Genomic DNA, 14,657 nt, shown 5'->3' with positions numbered 1-14,657 from the left:
AAAAAAATGATAACACTGTGATATACAAAAATATATTTTTAAATTATTATAGGTTATAAAAAAATTTATTGAATTAATTATAATATTGTCTTTTGCTTTGAAAGTTTAATACGCAACCATAAAACCGTATATGTTTTTTAATACTATAGTACCTACGTACCAACAACTCGCCTAATTGATGAAAATTAAACACTGAATAGATTATGTAATAATTTAACATTTAATAACTATTTATTAATTCTAACAATATATAAATTTAATTTTTGTTTTTATATATATTGTTGAAAGCGAATATTTATTTTGTCCATTTGAATTTATTTTCTAATTATTATGATAATATGACTAATCAAAATTAGACACTCTCAATAGTAACTAGCTAATAACTATATAGTTTATATTTATTAACAATGCGTATTATGATGAACAATGTTTCTACATTTTAACAGAAGAATACATAAATCATTGAAAATATAAGTATATGGGTATAAGCACTTGTTATAACCAATATGTTGATAAATTATTTATGAGCACCGTGTAAATACGTAGCTGACGAAACATTGTTGTAATGTGGGGGCTAAACGAGGGCATCGGTTATTTAGGCGCCATCGGGGTCCGAAACATTTGCACTATAAGTTGGAGGTGTACTCCTACACTAAATTATGTTTTTCAAACTATAAAAAACTATTAAAACAACTATACCAAAAAGCGAATGTATAGGTACTATGTATTTTCCAGTTTAAATGTGTTTTTTTCTATGCCCATCATTCTTCTTTAACATGATTCCGTATTTATTTTAATGGAAAAGTCCAAGGAGGAGGAACAAATAATATAAATTACTTTTTTGTTTTTAAATAAATAGCAATAGGTCCGAAATGTAATTTGCCATAAGGCACAATATAATGTTCAATGTTCGTGTATAATATAAACCTATTTTATAATAATCTATTGAAATTCTTATATATGTATATTGTATATACACAATATATATATATATATACATAGAATATAACGGCTTTTATAATAAATAAGATAAAATTCCAGTAACAATGATCAATAATATAAATTAAAGTGAAAACTTCACGAGATTGCTTATGGCTTGACTATCTATAGAAAAAGCATCATGAATTAAGTCAAGAATGTACTTTACACGAGTTCAAAATATATTTTAATCAGTCTAACATTAATTAATTAAGCAAAACTATCATGGTAGTCATGCACTTAGAAGTGCATTACAGTGTATCACGTGAATTTAGTCTACTTTATGTCACAAAGTCGCCATAATTTAAAAAATTCCAACCGCTAGTGATAAAAAAAAGGAGAAAGACAACTTAATATCGAAAAGCAATTATAATTAATTATATATCAATTACACTCTAAGTAAAAACAAAATGTAAATTTCAAACGAATTTTAATTCTCGTAAAATGTTAATTACTTTCCAGTCGGAAAGAGTACAATGCATTAACCTGTTTTATTATATTATTATTATTGCCGATATCATTAGCTCATTTCTTGTGTTAATTGCATCCCCGAGTTTTCGTGTTTACTTGTACTTAATATGTGTATTACGTATACATGGATAATATGTTAAAATTATAATGTAATGCGATTAATATGGTTTTAATATTATTATTATTATTATTATTATCATTATTATTATATCATGTATATTGTTATAAGCTGTTGTATAGGTCATAAAGGTAAAACTTTTTATTTTTATCTACACGAACAATGCCACGTACAGTATAATAATGATCTATCTACCTATATAACAATGAAGACGCTTTATAAATTACGAACTAGAAATAATTGCATGTATCGCATTTGCTATAATAATAATCATAATAATAATAATGATTATATTATATTATTCATTATATAGGTATACTGCGTGTACTGTCTATTATATAAACAATAAATGCGTTACACATCATATGTTTTTTGTATTCGATATAGAAGACATCTGCAACAGTCGTATAGTGATTTCATAATGAGTTTATTTTATTTTTATTTTTTCATATTCCAAACGCGTTGAAAAAGAAAAAATTGCGCCCGTACTGCCGATTGCAACTATATAATAGTAAAAAATAATATTAATTTGTGCACATTTACTACTACAGTGCGCGCGCAGGGAAAATTTTTCACATTAACTGACGTCGTAGAAAGAAGGAAGGAAGGAAGGAAATCGTTATTCTATTAGTGCATGTAATAATCACGACGGACCACGTGCCACCAGCGTCACTTTTTTTTTTACAGGAGTGCTTATACGACTGAGGAAGTCATGAGCAGTTTTACAAGCCATGTATTCATTATATTCAGTATTCACATATAAAAATACCCGTTAAATTATATTTAGTAAGGGCTAAGCATTAACTAAAATACGTTTATTTGGAATACTTATAACTAAAATGTGACATTTAATATAATTTTTTAATATTATAGTATATTATAGTTACTTTTCTGCGATTAACTTGTAATAAATTGATGGATGATACTTAACATTCATTTTTTTTTAAACTTAAATTTTATCATTTTTGTGCACATTGTATTGAATTGCACTAGCATAATACACGATAATTGGGAAAAATGTACACAACACAAACATTGATGTAAGATAAGTTAAAGATAAATTAATAATATTGTTAAACGTTCGCTATAAACTGTATATAAATTTCAAAAGACCACAAAAACTGCTGATATATTTTACCTTTAATTTAATAAATATAAAATATTAGAAAAACTAAAATTTTTTACCAACCAGTAAATTGTATCCGAAAAATACATTTATATATTATAGATATATAATTTTAGTTTTTCTAATATTTTAATGAATTTTCAGTTGAGCATAAAGTTAAGAAATTTTAGAAAGTGAAATAAACGTGATACTTACCCTAGACGAAAGACGATTAATGTGTCAATTATTATGAACATTATTACCTATGATAATAATATTGACTAATGATTGTACCCCCAAACGAACATTCAATGTATATATTAACTTAATTAAGTTAGGTAAGTACATGAATTTATGATATCATATTTGATCGTAATTAAAAAAAAAGAATACTTATTGAAAAAATAATTGATTTAATTTAAAACAAAAACGGATTTAAGTTTCTCATCTCAATTGACAGTTATAAACTATTACCTATACTATATAGCTATTTTGTGTGGTGTTTTAGATAAAATTCTGTATACTAGCTGTGATAAAAATTCGGCTGACGGAAGAATATGGTACATCAAGACAAAGGATCACCAAGACAATGTAGCACTACTTGATTTCTAGTGAAAAGTGAAAATTAAACAGAGTACCTAACGTAGGATTGTAGGTAGTAGTTACTACGCAAACTCAACCCGAAGTGACATAAAAACAAAATTGTGCGCGTGCCATTTCGTTGACAAGTGACAACCAATGATATTGAAGCCGTTCTAATTGACTACCACTAATTTTTATAACCGGTAATTAAAATATTTAATACATATATTTTATTATTATGAAGTAATTAAGTCTTTGGTTATTATTTAAATATTATAAACATTTGAAATGTAAATGTAAATGTTTGAATTAGCTATTCAATGTTATCATTCATAATGATCTTTAGGACAATAAAAAAGGATAGGTATACAATAATATCTAAACAATAATTCAGATATATGCATGTATAGTTACACCGATTTGTTTACGCCCAATCAGAGAATTCTATATTTTTCCCCTATTGATTTCAACCTAGTGATTTACTGTGAGCTATATTTTTTTATATAATATTAAATTATGTAGGTATAGGTGTTACGTATTTAAAATAATCCGTTCTCTAGATCATTATATATATTTAAGTATTTAACTTATTAATGTGGTTGAATTAGTAAATTCGATGCTCAATATTAACCAATAAATACAACGACGATTTTATATTAAGCTTCAATGAACACTAGGTAAACGATTAAAAAAGTTTTTTTTACAACTGAAGTATAATAACATTAATAACTAATAAGTGAATTATCTTTCCGTCCAAAAGACTATTGCAATTGGAAAAATTTCAAATTTCCAAGTACTCATTTATATTCTTCTTTTTAAGGACTTGATACATTTTTATAAGATATAATTATAATTTTAAAATAATCTAAAATACTTTTAATCATTCATAATGCACATCAATATGGCAATTAATTTACTAACATCTCAATATCTAAGATGGTTATTTTATTAATTTTAAAATCTCTTACAACTTTTAGTAATTCAGTTTTAAAATTTTGACGTATTGTACGAGTTGAACAATTTATTGAATAATTTATTATTTTTATTTTATTAGAAAATATTGTGTAAATTTTATTGTTTTTACGATGAAAATAAATAAATATTAATTTAAAACTTTGTTGTCTGATAATAAAAATCATGTTTTTAATTATAATATTTCATCAATATAATAATAATAAAATAAAATATCTAGTTCATAAATTTTAAATAAATTATGATTTTAACTATAATAAATAATAATCATTGAGTTAAGAAGGAAAAAATTCGTATAATTAGAAAAAAATTGCTTAAAAATCCATGTATAAAATGTTTTATTTTTATCATACCTCTCTCTCATTTTGTCAATTTTGATTTTGGAACATAATTTGATACACGAAAATGGCTCGAAAAAAATCGATCTATCCAAAAATGGTACTTAAAATGGGGGTAGAAAAAGAATAGTTGTGTCAAGCATGCTCGGAATGCATGAGTTAAAAAAAATTGTGAATCAAAAGAATGTATGATCCAATAGTCTAGTTTAATGTCCCGCAAACAGAATTGAAAAATATACACAAGTGTACTGAGTTATGAAGTGGACTCTTTTTTCGTAGACGCACGATACACTATTACATTTTATAATAATATATAATTAAACATTTTACTGAATACCAAATGTGTGAATAATACATGGACAATTTGTCGTGCTATTACAGGCAGTGGGGCCAGTGCCTTGCCGTAACAGTGTGAATTGGGATTTAATATTATACGTGTATGTTACCAACCACGTCTAACCTGGATAATTTATTCAGCATTAGCGCTTTTAGGATTTCCGTTTACGACTCTGAAACAAAAAAAAAACACTGCACAGTATATAATAATATAATAATTCTAATAATAAAATCTTACCGTCTAGTATTGTACTGTATATAATATATATATATACACACACACTCCCCATATATATGCCTAGTATATGTACAAGTGATGCCGCGCGTGCAAAGATACGTGACTGCTTTGGGGCCATAAACGGTACAGACAAATATATTGACACTTCCTGTTTGTGTGGGCCGAATTTCGTTTTTTGTTTTTCGTTTAGTTTCAGCAACGGTTTCGATGATACATTCAGTTATCATACAAACGCGGGACTCGTCTGAAAACCATAAATATTAACATTATAAATGTATTGTCTTACATTATAAGATAATTCATAATTTATTTTAAATAAAAAAATGATTTTGAGTAGGTATGTGTCAGTACTCGCTAAGATTAAGATAATTAATTGGCACTAAATTGTTAACACATAATCCTTGATGAGACTCGGGAAGTGTTTATAACTTTGTTTTTCAAACTGTATAGGGTCGCTACGGAGTGACTCATGCAAGAATTTGTATGAAAATCGAATTTTTTTTTATAATTAGGATTTTCATTATGGTTATAGAAACAAAAGATTCTTTTAAAGTTTTATTAAATTTATACATTATGTTTATAAATAAATGTAAGTTAATAGTTTATATTAAACTCAAAAACTCTCGATCAATTTTGATGAAAGTTTCAAAGATATCGGAAAATTTAAAAAAAAAAACAGTTTGAATCATATTAAATAACATGCTTGAAATGATATACGTGCTGCCTATGACAGGTGGTTATTTGTCGCAGTCAAATTGGTTCACAAATATAAGTACGCCAGTGCTAATTTACCCGTAAATTAAAGTATACTAAAATCGTGATACTTACACACACAAATAAATATATATATATATATATATATACATATATAATTATGTATTTTATATTCGTTCAATTTTTCCGAGTGAAGTCAAGTTACAATTAGTACCTATACGTGTTTATTTATCAGAAGCGCTCGCAGTAATTACTGATGGGGAGAAGGTATATTAATAACAATATATAAATATATGTATTATAAAAAAAGTAAGATAGTGAAAAAAACCTGAAGGAAGAGTTGAAAAAATACGTGTTTACAATTTTACATAGTTATATCAAAATAATAATAATAAATTGTAAAGATTATATAAATGCTATTGTAATTTAATACTCATCACACGCGATACACTTAATAATTCCTTTATATCTAAATACTTATACCTATCATATTTATGCGTATATTTTATACTCTACACCAGACATTGTTATCGCTAGTTTTTACTTATGCAGATATAGGTTTTATTTTTTGAGTTTTTTTTCTTCTCTTGACGGTCGAATTGGTCTAATTAAGTTGTTTAGCGCGCGGACCGATATTGCGCTCGTCGTGACCGGTCTTCCGATCAGTCGCGGACACGAAAAAAACAGTATATATATATATATAGTTTCGACGAGTGGGAAGGCGGGTACGACGAGAAAGAAGCCAAAAAATGAAATAAAAAAATATAAGGTTTTTCGATCATTTCATTTCAGCGCAAGACCCCCGATTGAATAATTACGACCATTAAAAGCAATTAGAAAAGACCGCGTGCACATGCGGCGACGGCTATGGCTGCGGCGGACATACCGACCACGCTATGAACTAGTTATTTTTCTCCGTTGCTCTTTTAATAATAAGAAAACGGTTTTTTAAAAGAGGATAACACACATATCATTAGCCGTTTAAAAGATTTCTATATAATAACGACGATCGAGCCCTGCGCCGCGGACGGTTCCCACGTTTGTAAGGTCACAGACCCACCGCTCCAAGGTTCAAACGCGCATCCAAGCTAGTTTCAATATATACACACTCGTACTACACATACGTGTACATGCATACGCGCATATTATACACACATTATATATACATATACGTAATATTGTGTACTATACACTGTTGGTGTATATGTGTTGCAGTGTACCGCGCGTTTACCGTTTAACCCACCACCGCCACCGCCATTGCCATCTGATCGATTTGAACCAATTAAATACACTTATATATACATATATATAAGTGTATACCTGTATATTTCATGTTATATATACGTGATCAGTTAACTTGGCGTTGGCGCGTTTGCGTAGGTATATGATACAATATGAGAAGATGGACCGCGACTCTCCAGGTATATTATATCCGTCGCCGCGTTATGTGTTAAAGTATAACAGACCGCTCGGGGAAAAATATTTTCTGCTTGTTATCGTTGTGACCGGTATCGGTCGTATGACTTGGTTGTGCGAGGAAGGAGAAGAGATGAGGCTATTATTTTGTATCTTCTTCGATCATCCAAAACATAATCACAAAGAATATAAGATTAATTATAAAATTTAAATTACTAATTGCAAATGTTACTCAATATTAATATTAACTATAAATAATAATAAAAAAATCAGTTAGTAATTTTAGACATTTTAAACACGATATAAGTAATACTACCGGATTCTGCTCCGACACCATTCTTAGGTGAGAATTCTGGCTCCGCATTGCATGTAGATATAGTTAAGAGGGATGTAGAAGACTTAGGAGATGGAACAAACTGGAAGGATTTAGTGATGAATAGAGATGGCTGGAGAATTGGTTGTGAGACGGGATGGTTCTACCGGCCGATTTACCCAAAAGAAGAAGAAGAAGAAGAAATAATACTAACTCTAATATCAATAAAAAAAAAAAAAACAATTTTTTTTAAAAGTTTAAAATAACAATAAAATATTTAATAGTTAATGAGAATTCTAAACTGTATAATTTCCGCATTTTCAATTAATGATTTTCAGTAGGTTGGTCGATTGAGACAATTAAAATGATAACTGCTACCGTGTCGTGACTATGTATTAATATTTTTTTTAACCTATGCACAAAAGATGTTTCTAGTTACCTACAGAGGTAATGATGTAACAATACTACTAGAAAATAATATAACAAAGCCATTGAGAGTTTATTGTTTTTGCTATCAGAAAAAATATAATTTTGATGTCAAAAAATTTGAATAGTTTTATCAATTTATATAAAAAAATTATTATTTGAATAATAATAATGTGAATCATTATTTTGTTTACAAAATGTTTATCTAGATAATAAATATGTTACTATGAACAATGAAATTAAAAAAAAACGTAATGTCAGTGATATATCTCCCTCGTCTTCTATTTATTGCCACCACTGGCCATGAGCTGTCGTTTTCGTTAATATGAACTAATATATACGTAGCACTCCTGCGTAGCAGTCGTTATAGTATTATACCCATATTTAGAAATATGATTTATTTCTTATACATATTATGGTGTATGATATTACAACCAGATCCGGACGAGGCATGGCCGAAAATATTATATCGATACGTACACGTTTTGTCAAACACGCGTATAGCAATTATATTATTACATTATATGGTATATAATCATATGTGCATATAATATATTATCACGTATATTCGTGAGAAAACGAATTTCGTTAGAAAAAATTCGAGCAAAATAAATCGGTTCGTGTTATTGCCGAATGGACGATTTCATGTTAATCGGCGGCGGTCAGCTACACAGATCAGCTTTTTGTTGAAGTTTTTTTATTCAAAATGTATTTTTTTAAATTATAATTCATTGTTGACTCCGCGAAAATAAATTGAAATCCCGTATGCGCGTCTTTTCCCCCTTCTATCCCGCGCGTGTACGCACAATGACAAAATTAATTTTCTAAGTTTTGTGTGTACATGTATGTGCGTGTGTATTTGTGCGTACACGGACAGCCCGATTAAATTTATGTCACTTTGTAAACGAGTTTAGCGAGAAGATTCTTTGGAACTAAAAAAAAAAGAAAAATCCATTAGATTATCAAATATAATAAAAGCCAAATTATTATTAAGACACGCTGCTGTTGTGTACTTTTTGAATATATTTATTATAATTTAATCACTCGGAGCGTTTTGATTCCGTGATCTTAATGTCGTCTGAAACAACGCGCGTAATACGTTATTATTATATATCTATATAGGTATAAAAATACTTTATACCGGATTATGTATAATAGAACGTTTACGTCCAAACCGAATGTATAATATATTTTGAATATTATCCACGCGTGCGCACACGCATCAACCGACAAAGAATCTTATTTGTTAAAAAATTAACTACTGTCATTCCAGAATGAAAAAAAAATAAGCTGTAAAATAACACAAAAGAATAAAACGGATTAAGGTCTGTTGCCAAACACTTACTACGAGGAACTGATGGGGATGGTTATTTCTTCGATAACTGTATTTAATGTGCGACCAATAAAACTAAACGAATTTAAAAGAGTATATGTCGCAATGGATGTGGAAGAAAAGTTTTGAATTTTGAATTGAAAATACAGTGGGCTGTAGTACAGGCGCCGTACGACTCGTAAGTGCTTTATTAATTATCAAAAATTTGTATGTATTAATATATGTACAATAATTTATGCGATTTACTATAGAAAAAAGATGGGGTTAATTATTGACAGGACTAACTTTACTAGTCATAATATATGTAAAGTTATAAACTATATTCTCGTATATTTCGAATAATATTAATTGCTTTGTATTAAAACGATTTCTGATGCTACAAAAGCCCCAACGTTACATAATATTTTACAATGCAATTTTACTAATACGTTTTGGAAGTGTTCTGTAGCTATATCTAAAATACATTTTTTATTGATTTTCACTCGTTATCATCACGGCAGCAATTACTGTGTCTTGCAATTCAGCCATATTATTATATAATAATATAAAATTTATAATTTAACTACGTGTATAATATGCATATAAGTACAATAGGCGAGCGTTGACACGCCAAATAATTGTTTTCTAAAGATATAATATAATATGTATATGCACATACCTATTATTTTCGTCTTGGTCGTTGTCTTTGCAATGCGTAAATATATAATATAATACGATATAAGTATACCGGTGGTGTCTGGTATATATGTATATAGTGTATACGTACACGGAACGTATCAACGATGTCCGACACGTTGCCGGATGCCTTAGCCCAGGCGTGATCTGTTACAAAATACGCTGTTTACCATTCGGTGCACATATCCGTTATCGGTTCATGCTTTGATTTATATATTTCGAAAAACAATAACAATGGGCCCGTCTTCTTGCCTCAGGTCTCTTGCGACGGTCGTCACCATCGTCGTCTATGTCGTCTAAGTCGCTTTTACCCGGTCACGTCTTATACATTATTATTATTATATGCCACGTATAAGTCGTAACCGGTCGGTGACGATCGAGCGGACGCGTCTCGGTGTTTGCTGCTGCAGTACGCGTGTTTCGTCATTCTTGTAGGTACGGCAAACGTCGTACACCGTACATGCCAACATCTCAATTTTTATCTGATGATTTTTTTCCTCATACCTTTATTACCCACCCGTTTGTGTCAAAAAAAAAAAAAAAATAAATAAATAAATAAATAATAATAATCATAATAAAATAAAATGTAAGCTTCGCATTTGTTACGTTAGACCATAAATCGCCAGTCTTAAACGCCATCGTATATTATGTTTATGTATAATATGGTCGGGATTACATTATATACGTTTTGTCTATGGTATTATGATACGTCGGCGATCGATTAATCAATCAAAAATGTATACATACCGTAACGCATAAGGTACGGCGTCCCCGTTCGGAAGATAAGTGTTGTAGGTGTGAAAGGTTAATAGGATTGTCATTCACGATTGAGTAGTGTGTATTATAATATTATACATCGACGGCAGCGGCGGTACGCTGCAGACGAAAATGCCCAAGACAGACAACACGATCGACGGACCAACAATAACAACGCCATATAATAATAATATACAAGACAGTCAAGTCGTCTACAATATATATATATATAAATGGGAGTTTGAATTTACTAGTGCGCGCGTCGGCACCAAACCAGAGTACTTAGGCTAATTAGATTGATATACGACGACGGAGGCGTAGTGAAATAGTCAAACGACGAGTGTCCCAACGTTGTGTGTGAGCGCGCGCGCGAGTGCGTTTCGATTAATTCATAGTTATTATAATAATTTATGCGTTCGTTTTTATTATTTAAGGGCGAACTGGAGAGACTGTTTTCAAACGAATCCGACAGCATGTTATTATAGACTACAGTGCACGTTAATGGAAAGCAAACACTCCGCGCGTGTGTGAGTGTATAAAATCGAAATTCGTTGTTATTACGATAGCTGGCGCGCAGCAACAGGTAAAGATGAGTGGATACTCGGGGAAGTGTTTAAAAAAAAAAAAAAAACGTGAACGAGATTTAAATGTTGAGTTATCTTGATCAGACGTGCGCAGTCCTTCGAAAATAGAAAATGATAATTGATAATGTCTTTTTTTGAGTAGGTATGTTTCGATCGAGTGTATCGGATTTTAATATATTAACTGATTTTGTCTGTGTATAATATGTTGATACCTATATGTCATTAATCCGAATTTTAGTAATTATATATGTACAAACATGTAGTCCAATATAAATGGATCAGACATTCTTTGAATTATATTAAATGGAGTTATTATCCCGAATCTTGCAGCTTGAATGAAGAAAAATGTTTGAGTTCCTATTCAATTGCAATCTATCTACCTAACCCTTTGATCGATACTTTCAGACCACCCAAAAAGCCGACTAAATATTGTACCTTTATAGTTAATACACACCGCATCAATAAAATAATAAAGCTATACCCCTGTAACATTACACACCTTTAGGTTTAAAAGTATTATCATTATTACTATTAAAGGTATACCTACCTCTTAACTTTATAGAACTGCGCATTAAGGTATTACAATTCATATCAATTGAACAAATGTACGTGCAAGAGCACGTTTTATGGTATAATTTTTTTTTCGTTCGTTCGTGGCAGTAAACAGTGATATTGATGTACACTGTACCTACAATAAAGTCATAATAATAATATATCAACACTGAATTTTTCCAACGTAGTTCAGTTCAATTTAATATACTGCAACGACCGTTTAGAAAACTGATCCAACCAAAATGTCGACTGGCTTGACAGTAATTCTCAAGAATAATTACGGTCACCTGGTGTTAAATTATGAATTTTTTACTTAAAAAAAAAATCATATTAATTATGGGTGTTAAATAGATATACTGTTAAGTATAATATATAATATACTCGTTTATAATATTATTTAATTACCTGCTTATAATGCAATATTCTTTTTGCTTATATCTTATATCACTATGAATTTATACGTTTGTTTTAATCTGACGTTTGTGACTGAGTAAAAAATGATAAAAAAACCTTTTATTCACTGTTACACGACCATAAAAAAATACGAATTTATAACATATAATGCCCTGTAGTAATGAATGCACTTAAAGTAAGAAAAACAATTTTATGTATTTTTTTTCCTGTCGATGAACGGTTTTAATTATATGATTTAGATGTTATCGTCTAGGGAAATATAAATAAAACGTAAAAAAAAATCAAACGACTTCTGGGAAACATTGAACAAACATACATACACAAACAATATACATACACATATATATGTATATATATAATATATGATGTACCGCGCGCGTGGTCGAGGAACACGAAAAACGTGTGTTCAGCAAAACAGTAGGACACACGCGGCAGACGGGTCCGCAAGCATTGCAATTCGATCCCAATATTCTCTGTTTCTATGCACATGCACATAATAGTCATAATATTATATGTATATTTTTTTTTATTATTATAATTATTATACACATAACCATCCGGTTCACGACATAATAATTTCGGTGTAATTAAAATGTACGCGCTTAGGTATTATCCGATTTCGCATCGTATTTCCCCGCTTCGGGGCGATGACGGTTTTAATTTAGACGAACTTGATCGATAACACCGTATCATAGTGTACAAGCACAAAACAATCGGACATGCGTGAGAGTTTTTCGAACACGGTCTCTCAGCATTTGGATTTTTTAATACGATTTATAATAGAGGGTTTCGGATATTTGCAGATAACTGTAATAGTTTAACAATCGTGACGACAACTCCACGCATACGATATACGTAGGTTTATCGTGGCTACCTATAAGTCTTCTACGGCGCGTAAGACCTAAATATTAACAAGTTACGTATTATTATTATTTATCAGCTATATATTTTTAATCTGTTTTTCTTCAGAATACAACTATGTGCATATTTTTGTGACTGCGATTAGTCCAATATAAGTGATCTACCAAAAATAGTTTCGTCCAATATGCAATCTACATTGGAAAATATATCAAAATTTACTAATCTTATGTGATATTTCTTATAGGTAATTGCCTCAATGCCCAGTCAATGAACAGAAATGAACTTTTTTCATGTTAAATCACAATAATAAAAATAATAATTTACAATCATATGACAAGTAGTTGAGACTTATAAGAACACAAATCATCCAAATATTTACAAAGCCACAAAGGTTTGAGTTTACTAATCGATAAATTAATGTTTGTGATTTAGTTTATTTATCTTGATTTATGTTTCTTCAATTGTTTTGAAACAGTAATAATACTTTGAGTAAACTAAAAAAACCATTGTACATATTTTAAAAGATCACACCATCACAGAATCACACGAATGAGTTTGTAGATCACATATTGGACCACTACCGCCGGGTTGTACGTCACGTATTATATCATGTAAATACCTATAAAATGCGTTAAACAGTTTGAACGTAATGTTATTATGAGTAGGTACTTATACGTACTTTCGTCGCCACTAAATGTGGCTCAGACGATATGTGGTCATGTCGACGATTGTCGATTGACAAACGATTTCGAAACTGTTCCCGTCGAAACAATATAATATTATATTAGGCATATAGATACACTTTATAATTTATGACCCAAATCGTCGTCGTCGTCGTTACTGTTGTACAAATCGGCATCGGCGCGGCGTGTCGCAGAGGTGTGCATTATATTATTATTATATTGTTGTATTATAATATTTTTCGTTGATCCCGAAACGTCGTCGATTTCTACGATATTATTATTATTATTATTATTATCATTATTATGCGTGCGCATGTATAAATATAACACAACTCGGTCGCCGGCGTCACGCCGAGTGAAATCTCCGCCACGGGAGCGCACCGCACCGGCGTACGCCGCCGTCTAGGATAGCGCATAATATAACGCAATATTATTGTTTTCGCACGCGCGACCGCGTGTATGGTTTAAGCACCAGTATAATATATACCTATATTTTAAATATATATATGTGTAAGTGAGCCAATATACCAACCTACGTACCTCCGTCTACCTACCTATAGAACTTATTATAATATATATAATATGATGTATGTATATAAATATATATTATTATTATTATTATTATTAATATATCGACGACGCGTTCTTCGATTAGTCTGCGCGCGCCGCGGGAATCTATCGCGCATATCCCCTCAGATGAATGAACGCCGCCTGCACGACAATACAATATAGAGATGCCTGTACACGTATAATAATAATATAATATAATAATAATGTATAATAACATTGTAA

At 30.2% G+C, this 14,657-nt stretch overlaps 1 protein-coding gene across 1 annotated transcript in view; it reads left to right on the top strand.

Moving 5' to 3' along the window:
- The first annotated feature begins 3,346 nt into the window (after positions 1 to 3,346).
- LOC112603469 (estrogen receptor beta-like) overlaps positions 3,347 to 14,657 on the top strand; it is an 80,198-nt gene continuing 68,887 nt past the window's right edge. Inside the window, exon 1 of the mRNA XM_025352032.1 lies at positions 3,347 to 3,457. The gene's annotated coding sequence lies outside the window, so the exon portion shown is untranslated. The remainder of the gene's footprint in view (positions 3,458 to 14,657) is intronic.

Source organism: Melanaphis sacchari, unplaced genomic scaffold, assembly GCF_002803265.2.
Source record: "Melanaphis sacchari strain LSU unplaced genomic scaffold, SCAv2.0 Contig108_pilon_pilon, whole genome shotgun sequence".
Taxonomy (NCBI): Eukaryota; Metazoa; Arthropoda; class Insecta; order Hemiptera; family Aphididae; genus Melanaphis; species Melanaphis sacchari.
This window is presented reverse-complemented; position numbering and strand designations above follow the sequence as displayed.